A 14,884-nucleotide genomic window follows, 5' to 3' on the forward strand; every position below is an offset into this window, starting at 1 on the left:
TATTCCACTAGAGGAGCAGATATCTGTATAAGGATATACAAGACAAAATAGCAATAAATCATTTTTGAGGGAGGGAGGCTAGGAGCTGTGAGGATCAGGACCTGTAACATAATTGATAATACCTTTTGGGGTCCTATATATAAATATATGCAGAATAAATTCAAGGTAGGGAGAGAAGACACTAGCTATATTTGAAAGAAAAGGAAATACTTGGATAGAAGGAAAAGTTTTGTATGCTGTAGACATAAGCACATACTAAATATGTGGCAGTTTGAGAGCATGGGTCAGGGAGAGAAGGGAAGATGAGGAAAAGCTTTGTGTAAAAGTTTTTTTTTTTTTGGTTTAAACTTTTGAAGTGAATTAGAAATTCTAATACATTAAAGAGACTTGGAATGAATTCTGGATCCAGAGCAAAGATACAGAATCGGGTAATATTTGACATGAACAGCAAATAGGTTAATTTGGCAGAAGCATAGAGTATATGCAATAGTATATGAATTTGATGCTAGAAGTAAGAAGAATTCATTGAAATTGAACAAAATGGGGACATGAGCAAACCTGTACTTGGGGGAAAATCACTTTTGACATATGTGGAAAGGAACAAGACACAACAGGAAGCTACTATAGTCTAAGAAGTAGGCAGGAGTGAGAAGAGAGCAAGCATTTATTTAGTACCTTCTATGTGCCAGACACTGGACTAAAGGCCTTGTAAACATGTCGTTTGATCCTCACAACAACTCTTGGAAGTAGGTGCTGTTAGGCCCATTTTACAATTAAGGAAACTGAGCAAGACAGGCTAAATAAGTTGCTCAGAGTCACACAGATGAAGTGTGTAAGGCCATATTTCAACTCAGTTTTTCCTGACTTAAGGTCCAGCATCTATCCATTACATCCATTGTATTGTAGAGATGATGAGTGTCTTATTTATGTGATTATGTAACAGAAATAAGGGAACAGATGCAAGAGATATGGAAATAAAATCAAGACTTGGCAACTACTTGGATATGTTCAGTGAAGGAGAGTGTGAAGTTGAGTATGATTGAAGTGGAGAACCTAGATGGCTGTAAGAATAGTTACTCTCAATAACAACAATAGGGAAATGGAAGGGAAAAAAGGGAGGTTTGGGGGGAAAGGTTAAGTTTTTCTTTAAATATGTTAAATTTGAAACACCTATGGGACTTTCAATTTGAAATACCCAATAAATAGGTTAATTAATGTTGAATTATAGCTTGTTGAGTAAGACCTATACTTAGGGAAAAAGAAAGCAGAGAATCCAGGTTCTTAAATTTTCCTTTCCCCTCTGCCTTATTTCTTTCCAAATCCATCATCAACGACCCCTAGAGGATCAGAGTTGGAGTCAATGCATTTAGGATCTGTCCAGATATTGATTAAAAGAGAAAAAGAGTCATTTTGTTTTTAGGATCACATAGACCAATGAAAAAGGATGATTCCTTCCCATATAGTCTGTCCCATTAATGATATTGGGAGCCAACTAACTACTTTTATCAATGAAACACATCCTTCTGGAATGTGAATGTTTCATGAGTCACAGGATAAAGATCAGGTAAGAATCTTCCAGTAGGGAAAATGCATTTCTCTTCCAATAGAAATCTTTAAAGATAGTAGGAGCCTTCTTCGAGATAGAATGAATCTGGCCTCCTCTTATTTTTGGCAGTACAGAGGGAAACAAAACACTACTTGAGAACTGCTATTGCCACACACCTATTCATTCTCTTTCTTTGGTTTTAGAAGTTTTTCTATCTGGGGAGAAATATTTCCCCTAAAATCACAGTACTTCATTTCCTCCTCTTCCTTGCCACTACTCTCTTCAGAACTCTTCAGTAGCTACTCATCATCTACAGAAGAAAATAAAATTTCCAGGCTCAGGAAAGTAGTGCCCTCTCCCCCCAATATTTCTACTTTTCTGGATTTACATAAAGTGGTTCCATTCTCAGGGGACTTAGTCCCTAAAGAGAGGACAGTTTTCTCATTTTTGCTGGCTGATTATATCTCCAATTATAATCTTTTAAATAAAACTTAGTTTTGGCTAATGTTTAGGGTGTCCCCCCAAAAAAGATTAACAGGGTACCTTTTAGAAAGATATTTAATGTATAAAGTAGAACAAGCATAGAACAAATATTTATTTCTTCCACTACACAAGAAATGCTTCAACCTTTAAAAAAAATCCTCTTTAGTTTCTCCAGAAATATTAAAAAATACTGCTTCTCCCAGTCTAAAACCCTTTCCAAACTTTTCCCATAGGGAAAAAGCAAAAGGTAGAATCTTGCTTTGAAATCTAGTAAAAATGATAACCAAATGATAATGATACTCTGTTCTAGTAGAAACAGTAGGTTACCATCCACCTAGAGTAATTGGTTGCAGGGACACATCTTCCCAAGGTTCTTGGAAGTCTTGAATTTAAGAAATCTGTTAGAGGGAAAGGACATGTCAACCAGAAGTGACTTGGCATGATAAATGGCTGCTTAGATAGATCAATCCTTATAGATATTTGTGTTTCTGGCAGACTGATGCCTAATGACATAAAAGATTCCTAAGCATATAATGACAAATAATTAAAACACAAAACATAGTCCAAAGTTCTTATTACATTTTCCTGGGACACTGATATATGAAAAGCAAAGTGAAAAGTCCTTTGTGGATTGCTGAACCAATATTACCTTATTTTAGTAGTTCTTTATGTAAGAAATTCATTCAAGTTCAGATATTCTGTCAAATCAGAGCATGGTTTGGGCTCATTCTAACAATGATTATGTCTGGGACCTTCGATCAGGTAGATGGTACAGGGCATACAGTGCAAGGCCTGGAATCAGAAAACCTCATCTTTAGGTGTTCAAATCTGACTCCTATGCTTATTAGCTGTATGGAAAAGTTAATTAACCTTAACTGGCTCAGTTTCCTCATCTGTGAAAAAGATCTGGAGAAGGAAAAGACAAAATACCCTAGTACCTTTGCGAGAAAATCCGAAAAGGGGATCACAAAAGGGTCAGACATGACTGAATAACAACACAGTATGAAATAATTGGTAAGTCTCCCTATGAAGACACATACAGGAACTATGTGAACTACAATTACAAAACAATATTGACACAAATAAGGATAGATCTAAACAACTGGAAAAATGGGTAGGCCAAATCAGTATAAAAATAACATTAACTTGATTTGTTTATTCAGTGCCATACTATTAAAATCGTCAAAGAATTATTTTCTAGAGATAAAAAAATACTAAAATTATTCTTAAAAAATAATAAAATTAAAATGGAGGAACAAAAGATAAAGAATATTAAGGAAAAAATTTTTTAAAAGAGTGAAAGAAAGTGGTCTAGTACTACCAGATCTCAAACTGTACTACAAAGCAATAATCAAAACAAGCTGGTACTGGATATGAAATAGAGTGGTTGATCAATGGAATGGATTAAGCACACAATATATTGAAGTAAATGAAATGACTACAATAACCTAGTGTTTCATAAACCCAAAGTTCCAAACTACTGGGACAAGAACTCATTAACTGACAAAACTGCTGGGGAAAATAGAAAGCAGTCTGGCAGAAACTTGTCATAGAATAACATTTCATGTTATATACTGATATTAGCTCAAAATGGATACATGATTTAAACATAAAGGATAAAGCAAGCAACAAAGGTACATGAAGAATGAAATAAAGGGATCTTGGGGAAAACATTACCTATCAAATCTATGAACAAGGGAAGCATTCATTACTGAACAAGAGATAGACAGATTCACAGAAGGCAAACTGGATAATTTGGATTACTTTAAAACAAATTTTGTGCAAACAAAATCAATGCAGTTAAAATTAGAAGGAAAATAGGAGACTGGAGGGGGAATTTGTATAGGAAGTTTTTCTGATAAAGGTCTCATTTTCTTTTCTTCTTTTTTTTTTTTTTGGTTGTTTTTATTTTACTTTATTTTATATCTTATTTTCCAAATACTTCTAAATAAAACAATCTTTTATTTTCCAAATACATGTAAGGATAGTTTTCAAAATTCATTTCTACAGGACTCTATTGTCTAGAGTTTTCTCTCTCCCTCCCTGATTTTCTCCCTCCCTAAGACAACAAGCAATCCAATATAGTTTAATAGTTTGTAATTCTTTTAAAGATATTTTCATATTTGTCATGTTGTTCAAGAAGAATCAGACAAAAAAAAAAAACACAAGAAAACAAACAAACAAACAAAAAAGGTGAAAGTACTACGCTTTGTCTCTACATTCAGTTTCCATAGTTCTCTTTCTGGATGTGGATAGCATTTTCCATCATGAGGCTACTGGAATTGCCTTTAATCACTATATTGTTGAGAAGAACTAAGTCCATCACAGTTGATCATTACATGATCTTGTTGTTGGTGTGTAAAATGTTCTCTTGGTTCTGCTCATTTCACTCGGCATCAGTTCATGTAAGTCCAGGCTTTTCTGAAACCAGCTTGCTCTTCATTTAATAAGAATAATATTCCATTACATTCATATATCATAACTTATTCAGCCACTCCCCAACTGATGAGCATTTACTCAATTTCCAGTTCTTTGTCACTACAAAGATAGCTGCTACAAACATTTTTTCACATATGGATCCTTTCTTCTCTTTTATGATCTCTTTGGGACCCAGTAATGAGACTTCTGAATCAAAGGGTATGTACAGTTTTATAGCCTTTTGGGTATAGTTCCAAATTGCTCTTTGGAATCATTTCACAACTCCATCAATAATGCATTAATGTCCTGGTTTTTCTACCTTGCCTCCAATGTTTATCATTATATTTTTCTGTCATCTTAGTCAATTTAAGAGGTGTGAAGTGATACCTCAGAATTGTCTTAATTTTCATTTCTCTAATCAATAAGTAATTTTAGAACATTTTTACATATGACTAGAAATAGCTTTGATTTCTTCATCTGAAAATTGTTCACATCCTTTGAAGGTCTCATTTTCTTAACTATAAAGAAAATTAAGCCAAATGAAAAGAAGTCATGTTCCAATTGATAGTTAAAGATGTAAACAAGCATTTTTCAGAAGAATAAATCAAAGCTGTCAATAATCACGTGAAAAATGTTCTAAATTACTAATAATTGTTGTTTAGTCGTATTTGACACTTTGTAACTGCAGATTATAGCATGTCAATACTGTACATGTTGGCAAAGATACTAGATTGGTTTACTATTTATTTCTCTAGTAGATTAAAGCAAAAAGAGATTAAGTGATTTGCCTAGAATTACAAAGGCAATAAATGTCTGAGGCCAAATTGGAACCTGGATGATTTCAGGCCCAGAGCTCTATCCATTGAGCCACATATCTAGAAGATGTAAAAGAGCAGCTCAGCTGAATCATCCCCACTAGGGGTAAGCAGAGCCCGATTTTAACATGAGGTCCAGGGGATTCTGGCCTGAGGAAAGGGATGGAATCAAGACAATATATTATATATTTAGCATGTAAAAATGAGCATCCATGAAATATCTAAAACATTTTTGAGATGAGGAATGAAGGAATTGTTAAAGCATCTTGCTTTCCTCCTACTTATCTGACTGCTCCTTCTCAGTCTCTTTTATAGGATCCTCCTCCAGAGAAAGTCCTCTCATTACAGGTGTCCCTGAGGTCTCTGTTCTGGACTCCCTTCTCCTTTATTACTTCACTTGGTGATCTCATCAGTTCCCACGAATTTAACTACCAACTTTATGCTAATGATTCTCTAATATAACCTTTCTGGTTTCAACCTCTTTTTTGATTTCCAATCTCACATCTTCAACTGCCTTTCAGATATCTGACTGGATGTCCACTAGACATCTTAACTCAGTATGTCCAAAATAGAAATCATTATTTCCCCCTCTCCTTCCTCACCTTTCACCTTCTCTATCACTGGAGGGGTCAACTCCATCTTCCCCGTCCCTCAGGTTCACAATGTAGGAGTCATCCTAGATTCCTCATTATCTTTCATCCCTTATAGCCAAGTGGCTGGCAAGTCCTTCCTATACATTTCACCTTTGTAATATCTCTCAAACACATCTCCTAGTGTCCTTTGACACTATTGTCACTCCAGTGCAAACCCTGTTCACTTTACTATAACTGGACCATTACAAATAGCTGCTGGTGGAGTCTGACTGCCTCAGATCTCTGATTGTGATGGAATACTACTGTGGCATAAGAAATGATCAGCTCAATGATTTTAGAAAAACATGGACATATTTGAACAAAATAAGAGTGAAATGAGCAGAACCAAGAAAACATTATATACAGTAACAGCAATATTGTTTTGAGCATGATCTTGATTGTTATTTTGTCTATACCAATACTCAAAATAAGACATGAAGAAATACTCTCTATATCTAGAGAAAGAATTGCTAAATAGACATATGTAGAGAATACTTTTACATAAATATACCTATTTGTGTTTAATGGCAGGCATTTCTGGGGGAAGGGAGAAGAGAAAAAAGGGAAACAGAAATTTACATGATAATTTTGTTGCATATTTGAAAGGAATAGCAAGTTGTGCATAATGGATTTGTAGTTTCATGTGCAATTATCTTTTTTGTTGTATTATGTTATGGAAATTCCTGTTTTTTTCTATATTTTTTTTTTAAAGGAAGTATGGGATATTCAGGGAATGCTATAACCTCTGATGTGAGAGCTTGCTGAGCTCTTTTCAGGGCTATTCATTCATCTTTGCTATTTACCTCTCATCCAGACTCTTACCAGTGACTCCAAGAAGTTGTAGCATGTGCAGCTGCCACACCTCAGTAAAACTTTCAGTAGAGGTAACTGACAGATCTCAAACCTCTTGGTGACTCAGGGTGACATCTTCCCTAAGTATGTGAAGACTTCCTCCCTTGAAATGGGTGGAGGGGAAAAAGTTGACAGAAGCAGGCTCTGTGGAACTGAAAATTTTGTGCAACTATGACTCACTTAGATCCAGTTCATAAGAAAACCAAGACTGATGTCATAGGTCCTCTATCAAAAGGAAAGACAAACAACTGATTTTCGTAAAGTACAGCTCAGATCACAACACCCCCTTACTCAATAAACTCCCGTGGCTCCCTGTTCTTCCTATTATTCCTGCAAATGAACTCTCCAGTTTAGTTTTATAGAAATTCACATAAATGTAACCTGTAGTTCCAAGCTCATTTGCACAAGACTTTTCCTTGGAGGAGATTCATTTCTAAATGATCTATGTGAGGAGAGTTGGTAAGAGCATGGGAGAAGAGAAGTTATGGTTTTCTGACATCTAATTTCAAAAGAGAAAACATTCTGTTCCAGATTCTATTCTAATAGGAGGCCTCTGAAAGGAGAAAAAGACTTTGGATAGAAGCTATTATATAAAGGGGTCATCACTTTGATCATGTCCTTGTCCCCAGCTTGCAGTATTAGACTTCAGGGAATTTCTCCTTGGGTGAAATCTGGGACATTCTTCATTGAACTGAGCTATCTCATTCCCAGTAGGAGAGCTTGTTCACTCTGCATTGTCTATAACATTTGTGTGTGTGTGTGTGTGTGTGTGTGCGTGTGATATGTGCATAAGTATATTTGTATATGTAGTTATATATGTATATACGTGTGTCTTCTCTGATTTCCGTTTGTCATCATCTTGGATAAATGGGTTTATTTGCTACCTGCTATTCATTATGTAATTGGCATCTTCAGGAAAGCAACCCAAGCCCAGGACATATAGGTTGGAACATATTTCCCTAGCAAAGGATAATTTTCAGGAGCTCAGTTTGAATCTAAAAATTGTTTTCCCTAGAATGATATTTTTGGTGTTGAGGATGGTATATAAATATAATTCTAGTTCTCTAACTTTTTTTCTGAGTATACAGTAGTCTGTATGTAGTCTGATATTTACCTATTTATGCTTTTCTGGAAGTCATATCTAGACCAACTCATTATACATGGGCAAAACATAGTACATAGCATACACACATACGTAACAAAAGGATGGGAACAAAAACCTTTAGATTACATGATTTAAAGCTTGAAGAAGACTTAGAGATCATTTGGTTCAGCATTCTCATTTTTCAGATTCAATTCAGAAAACATTTAATTAATCACCTATTCAAGTACTGCCTCTGATATTTACAGTCTTTGCAAATTTGGGAAAGTGTTTTAACTCTCCAAATTCTAAACAAGTCTGTAAGATATTGAAAATACACTAGATTTATAAGTCAGGGGATCAGAATATATACACATATATACAAATGTATATATGTATAAATACAAAAACATATAATATTATCAATATATTATATGTCATAATTCTAGATAATAGCATATTATATTATTATATTACATATTATAGCTATGTTTTATATATTAAAATATTATTGTGTTATAATTAATATATTAATTAAATATAATATAAATTGGATGTATAATGCAATGTATAAACTATTATATAGCATATAATATCCTATTATATAACTACACATTATATAATAAACAATAATACATTGTATTATGTAAACTATATCAATATATTGTACATATCCTATATATTATATAATATATATGTTGATTATATGTATACTAATAATATAATAATTCCCAGACTTAAAATACAGTGTGTTTTCATTATGCTTGTGTCTCTTTGTAACTGTCTTGAGTCACTATGTAACTTTGAAAGAAAGTGGCGTTCTCTTGCCTGTCAGTGAATGATGGAGAAATACAAGCTATCAAGTGAGGAAGTAAAAAAGTAGAAGGCTAACTATTGAACATTTTAATTCTAAAATAACTCTCCTTACATGAAGCCCTTAACACATGGAGTTTCAGTTTACTTTATTTCATTTTTTTTTTTTTATCTTAGATAACTGAGTTTAGAAGGCTGAGTAGATCAGGCTAAGGACTGGAAAGAGCAGGCAGAGGAACTTTGTAGGACCTGCAGCCAATAGGAAAGTTTGCTAGCAGCCTCCCTAGGTAAGGAAACAGCCTTGAAGACTTAGTTGAGTTAGAAATGACACAACCACAGAGATACCACAACCTAAAAACAAGGAGCCATAGGTAACCTTCTGGGTGTGGCAAACCAGAAGTGAACTTGGTAGGAGAGTGTTTTGGCAACTACTTTGAACCCACGCTCCCCAGAGGACAAAGGAGGCTGGAAGGGGAAGTGTAGCAGCTTGGAGTAGGAGGGGAAAGGGCTGGTATGGCCGTTTTGCTCTTTTGGCTCTTGCTTTCCTTTTTCATTAAAGATCCCCCTATAAAAACTTTAAAAAACAAACAATAATAATACCCCCACAACAAAAGGTGCAGGATCCCTCCGAGTCTCGTTTTCTTTCTATTTCCAAAGATTTCCTGACTCCTTCTAGCTATCAGATGATTGTTTATAAACGGGAACAAGGAACAGTTTGAAAGAATAGCGTTCTGTAAAACACAGGGCATTGTTATGGAAAACAATTATATAATTCTTAGACAATTGCACCAATATTGAAATAGTGATCATTTCACAAAGCTAGACAAAATAAACACCATGCATCCCTACTGCATTGCACATTTACCTTCTTTTCAAGGTAAATATTTGGGTTCCAACACTTATGTGAGCCTATAGGTGGAGCAGTTGAGCTTTGCTAAGGGTTGTATCATTAAGGCCAGGAGGGAGCACAGTCTTGTCTAGACAGAGAACGTGCATGGAATTGTGAGATCCTCAGACTGGAAGGAACCTGTAAAGGTCGCTTAATTCATCTGCTTGTCTCCAGGCAGAATCTGCACCTAAACTGGTCTAGGTAGATAGCTGTTATAGATTTGCAAGAATCACACAGCCTCCCTCTTAATGCTGCTAAATGCAATCTGGAGTTTGTGACATTACATCTACTCAGAAACTCTCTATTTGCTTGGAACCTGGATGGAGTGGGAGGGATGACTAGGAAGAGGGGAGAGAGAGAGGAAAGAGAAAGATGGAGAGAGGTAGAGAGGGAAAGCTACACTAGAAGGGGGAAAGATAAAAGAAAGAGAAAGAAAGGAAGGGACAAAGAAGGAAAAGGGAAGCAGAAAGGGGGAAAAGAAATAGAAAGGGGAAGATAGATTAGAAGGGGTAGAGAGGAAAGAAAAAGGAAAGAGGGGGAGTAGGAAAGGGAAAAAAGATAGAGAGGAGAAGATAGATTAGAAGGGGTAGAGAGGAAAAAAGAAAAGAAGGGACAAAGAAGTAAAGAGGGGGAGTAGAAAGGGGAAGAAACCTAGAGCAGGGTAGAGAGGAAAGAAAGGAGGGAACAAAGAAGGAAAGAGGAAAGTAGGAAGAGAAGAGAAGGGGAAAAGACAAGGAAGAAAGAAAGGAGAAGATGATAGAGAACAAGAATGAGAAGGAGCCCTAAAGATTATTATTAACATAAGGTCTCAAAAATAGCTTTCCAAACTCTAATGAGGGAGTGGTAGGGAAGGAGAGAACAAACATTTATCAAGCACTTACCTGACAGGGGTAAACCCTGAAACTGTCCTTGACTTTTGGGGTGAGCCCTGAAACTCTCCTGACAGGGACCCATCCTTTGGGGCAGTTAAGTGGTTTTATTTAGCTGGCTCTACTTAGTCCCTACTTAGCTCAAACTTAAGTGGTCTCATTTAGCGGAAGATCTGGACCTGATATTTCTATTGAGTGGCTGTACCTTCTATTGAGCTGAAAATTAGTCTAGGACCGCTCCTACTTAGCTCAAACTTAAGTGATCTTATTCAACTGGGAATCTAGTCCTGGGGGCAGTGACAACATTGAAGTAATTTCATTCAATTGAAGCTTCAGTCTCAGATTTCCTATTTAAAGGGCAATTTGGGGGTTCATTGCTTTGCAGAGGCTCAAAAGCAAGACCACACCTTGTCAAAGAACCTCTCTCCTTGGCATAGCTGCCTGTCAGGACCCCTGCCTCTGTGAAGACATTTTCTTCTCAGTGTTAACACTTCTGTTTATCTTTCTGCAAGGATTTCTCTGCTAGGACCTTTATCTCTTGCCAGGATTTTGTCACTCGGAAATCAGTCTTCTTAGCAAAAACTGACTTCTGCAGTACCAACAATAACTTCCTTTTGCCAGTCTAATATTTCAGGTTCGTGAATTCTTTCATGTCGGACCTGTGCTGACTAAAGAGGGATTCCCACAACTCTCTGCACTGCTACTAACCACATCATTTGTTTCCCTAACTACATCACTACTATGTGCCAGACATGTACTAAGTTTACGACTATTATGTCATTTGTTCTAGTAAATGCTGATTTTGTCTCTTGATTCTTATGCAAAATTCTGGCTTGGGTTTCTCCAGGTATTACAGATCCTGGTGTGAAAATACATAAATGTTTTTATGAATACATGAAAGTATTTTCATAGAATGGTTTGTCTGGGTATCATGTCAGAATCTGCTCTTATTTTCCTGTCCACATATTTCTTTTAACAAGGAATAATAATTTTTTCTCAGTCAACTAGCATTTATTAAGTGCCTACAATGTACCAAATATTGTTCTAAGCATTGGAGATAAAAAGAAAGGGGAGGGAAAAGGTCTTGTTTTAAGGAGTTAACAGCCTAATGAGGGAGACAGTCTGCAAACAACTATGTACAAACAAGAAATATACCAAGACAAATTGAGGGCAATGCCAGAGGGAAAGCACAAGATTAAAGAGGCCTTTGAAAGATTTCTTGCAGGTAGGCTTTTAGCTGAGACTTGAAGATGGAGGATCCTGATGAAACAGAAAGGAAGTCAATGACAATAGCTCACATAATATGTTCAGGGGACTAAGGTATAGTAAAGACTAGAAAGGTAGGAAGGGACCAATTCAGAAAAAGCTTTAAAAGCCAAACAGAGGATTTTATATTTAAAATCTGGAGGTAATAGGGAGCTCCTGGGCTTTATTGAATAGGGAATGATGTAGCATTTTAGGAAAGTCAACTTGACAGTTGGCTAGAGTCCTAATTCTTCTCCACTTTTCCCTGCAGACTTATCTCCATAGGGCTTTGCAGAGCAGGTCATTGAAAACTCTTTCTTTATTAAGAAAATTCAGACTGCAAATATTCTGCTCCTTGTGGGTTCCCCTCAGCTTCTGATTATTTGGTTCCTTACCAAGCCTCTAAATTTAAGAAGGACGCCTAGGCCTCTGCATTGCTGACTCATCCCCAAAAGACTTTTTCTATGGAGATCCTGTGCTCAGAATCCTTCCCCATTCTTATTACTTTTCATTTTGCTTTCCCATTAGAATATAAGCTCCCTGAGGAGAGGGATTATCTTTCAGTTTATATTTGTATTCCCAATGTTTAGTCCAGTGTCTGACACATTTGTTGCTGTTCAACTGTTTTTCAGTCCTATCAGATTTTTTGTGATCCCATTTGGGATTTTCTTGGCAAAGACACTAGATAGAGTGGTTGCCAGTTCCTTCTTCAGCTCATTTTACAGACGAAGAAACTGAGGGAAAGAGGGCTGTCCAGGCTCACACATCTGAGTCTAGATTTGAATTTAGAAATATGAGTCTTCCTAATTCTAAGCTTAATGCTCTATCCATTGTACTACCTGGCTGCTCCAGGTTTGACAAATAGTAAGCACATGATTGATAAGATGGATTGGAATGGGGAGAGACTTGAAGCAATGAAACCTACCAACTATTGCCATTGACTTAGGCATGAAGGACTTCAGAAGACTGGTAGCAATATCTGAGGAGAGAATGGGGTATGTGTGAGAGATGCTATGAAAGTAGAAATGATGGGATTGTATCACTGATAGGATCTGATAGGATTGGGTAGAGGAGGGGGAGAGTTATGATGGGATACTTAACTTTGGGATCCCAACCTTACTAAATCTGTAATAAGACAGTCTGCCAAACATTTCTCTGGGTTTGATCTGCTCCTACATTCTCTGAATTACTCAGGACTTCCATTCTTAAACTTATCCCATATCCCTTCAGTTAGGTGACACAGGGGATAGAGCACTGGACTTGGAGACAGAAAGATTCATCTTTCTGAGTTCAAATCTGGTTTCAGACACTTTCTAGCTCCTGAGCAAATCACTTAACCTTGTTTGCCTCAGTTTCCTCATCTGTAAAATGAGCTGGAGAAGGAAATGGCAAACCACTCCAGCATCTTTGTGAAGAAACCCCCAAATGGAGTCATGAAAAGTCAGATACGACAGAACAACAACAATTCTACTCCTTACTCTCCATGGTCTCAGCACTGAAACAATATTTCTTGCCTTTATTTGGGAGAAAAGCAATTTCTAAAAGAGATCTTCTAAACATATGACTTTGACATTGAAGTCAATGTACTCATTTTTCAAACTATCTCAGAGGTCCTAGAAGCTGGAAGACTAAGGATTCAAATCCATGTTTCATGATCTTATCTTGGACTGTACCTCAAAATAAAAACAGATACATACATATGCCCTCATACCCTGCCCCTACTGCCATAAGCAGTTCAACCTTAAATCTTCATGGAATGACTTAGAGATTTATTTCCCTTTTTGGAAAGCGTGAGTTCCTGAAAGGTTAAATATAAAGTGTATTTCTCTGTCTCTAATTCTATCTTTTCATTTTTTCATTATAAAATCAAAAATATATTCATCTAAACAAAGGTTATCTTCAGGAAGTTAAAAAAATTTTTAGAAATACAATAAACTTAAATATCTCTATCTGTGTGCATAAACATATATCATGTATACCAATTACTTTCTAACTACAAACTGATACTTCTAAAAACAAGTTTAAAAAAAAGTAAAAATATAAATGCAAAATAACCAATGGTTCTTAAGGAAGAGACAACAGCATAGCCTAAGTAAAAGGACACTGGAAATAAAAAGTCACCCAAGTTCTATCAAGTAACAAGCATTTACTAAATGCTTATCATGTGCCAGGCACTATATTAGACTTTGAGAACAAAGACAAATATAAAACAGGAGTTTGACATATTACCTAACACATAACAATAAATGCAAATAATAAATAATCTATCCTGTTTTATTATTTTGTTATAGTAAAGCATACCACTTTGTGAAATGTCTAAAAGGATTTGGGGTAGGGGAAATCTCACAGGTTGATTGTTTTATATTCACAATCACTTTGGTACAGTGGATGGAGGACTGAGCTAGAAATTAGCACACTTTGGTTCTAGTCCTAACCACTCACTATGTGATCTTCAGCAGATTACCAAACTTCTAGGTTTCAGTTTCCTCATTTGTAAATCTGGAGGTTTGCAAGAAAAGTAATGTTTTGTAATTAGAGTTGGAGAATGAGAGGCAGTATGAGATAGTGGAGAGAACCTCCTTGATTTTTTTTTTTCTTTTTATGTTTTATTGATGCTTTTTTCTAAGATCACTGTTGCTTCCCAATAATTCCCCCTTCCTTGGAACCCTCTTGTATCAAGTATGACCAAGCAAAACATATCAATATATTCTGGATGTCTGAAAATGTATCCCCCCCAGCCAAGAGGTAGGAGACAGATTTCACAACAGTCCTCAGAAGTCCAGTAATTGAGTTGCTCAGTTCCAAAGTCTTTCATTGTTTTTCTTTTTTTTTACCTTAGTTTAATCATTGAGTCAGTTGCTTTCCTGCTTCTGTTTGCTTTATTTTGCATCAAGTCCTGCAAATCTTCTCAAGTTTCTTAGAATTCTCCATAGCTATGATTTCTTACAGGTACAATAATATTCTATCCCATTCATATATCATAACTTATTTATCCATTTCCTAATCAATGGCCACCCATTTTGTTTCCAATTCTTTGCTATTGCAAAAAAAAAAAAAATGTTGTTTGTATATTTGAGATTTCTGTCTTTGGCATGCTAGAGTCATTTGTTAAATGTCATTGTTTCAAATGTTATGAATTTTTAAAAGTCTTTAAAAGTATAATTCCAAATTATTTTATAGAAAGCCTGGTCAAATCAGAGTTTTGCCAAAGGCATTATTGTGCCTGTCTTTCCATAACACA

General features: G+C 35.9%; 1 long non-coding RNA gene across 1 annotated transcript in view; it reads right to left on the reverse strand.

Annotated features, from left to right (window-relative positions):
• LOC116422427 overlaps nucleotides 1-14,884 on the reverse strand; it is a 75,790-nt gene that overhangs the window by 18,312 nt on the left and 42,594 nt on the right. The window lies entirely within an intron of this gene.

This window comes from Sarcophilus harrisii, chromosome 3 (genome assembly GCF_902635505.1).
Source record: "Sarcophilus harrisii chromosome 3, mSarHar1.11, whole genome shotgun sequence".
In the NCBI taxonomy this organism is placed as follows: domain Eukaryota; kingdom Metazoa; phylum Chordata; class Mammalia; order Dasyuromorphia; family Dasyuridae; genus Sarcophilus; species Sarcophilus harrisii.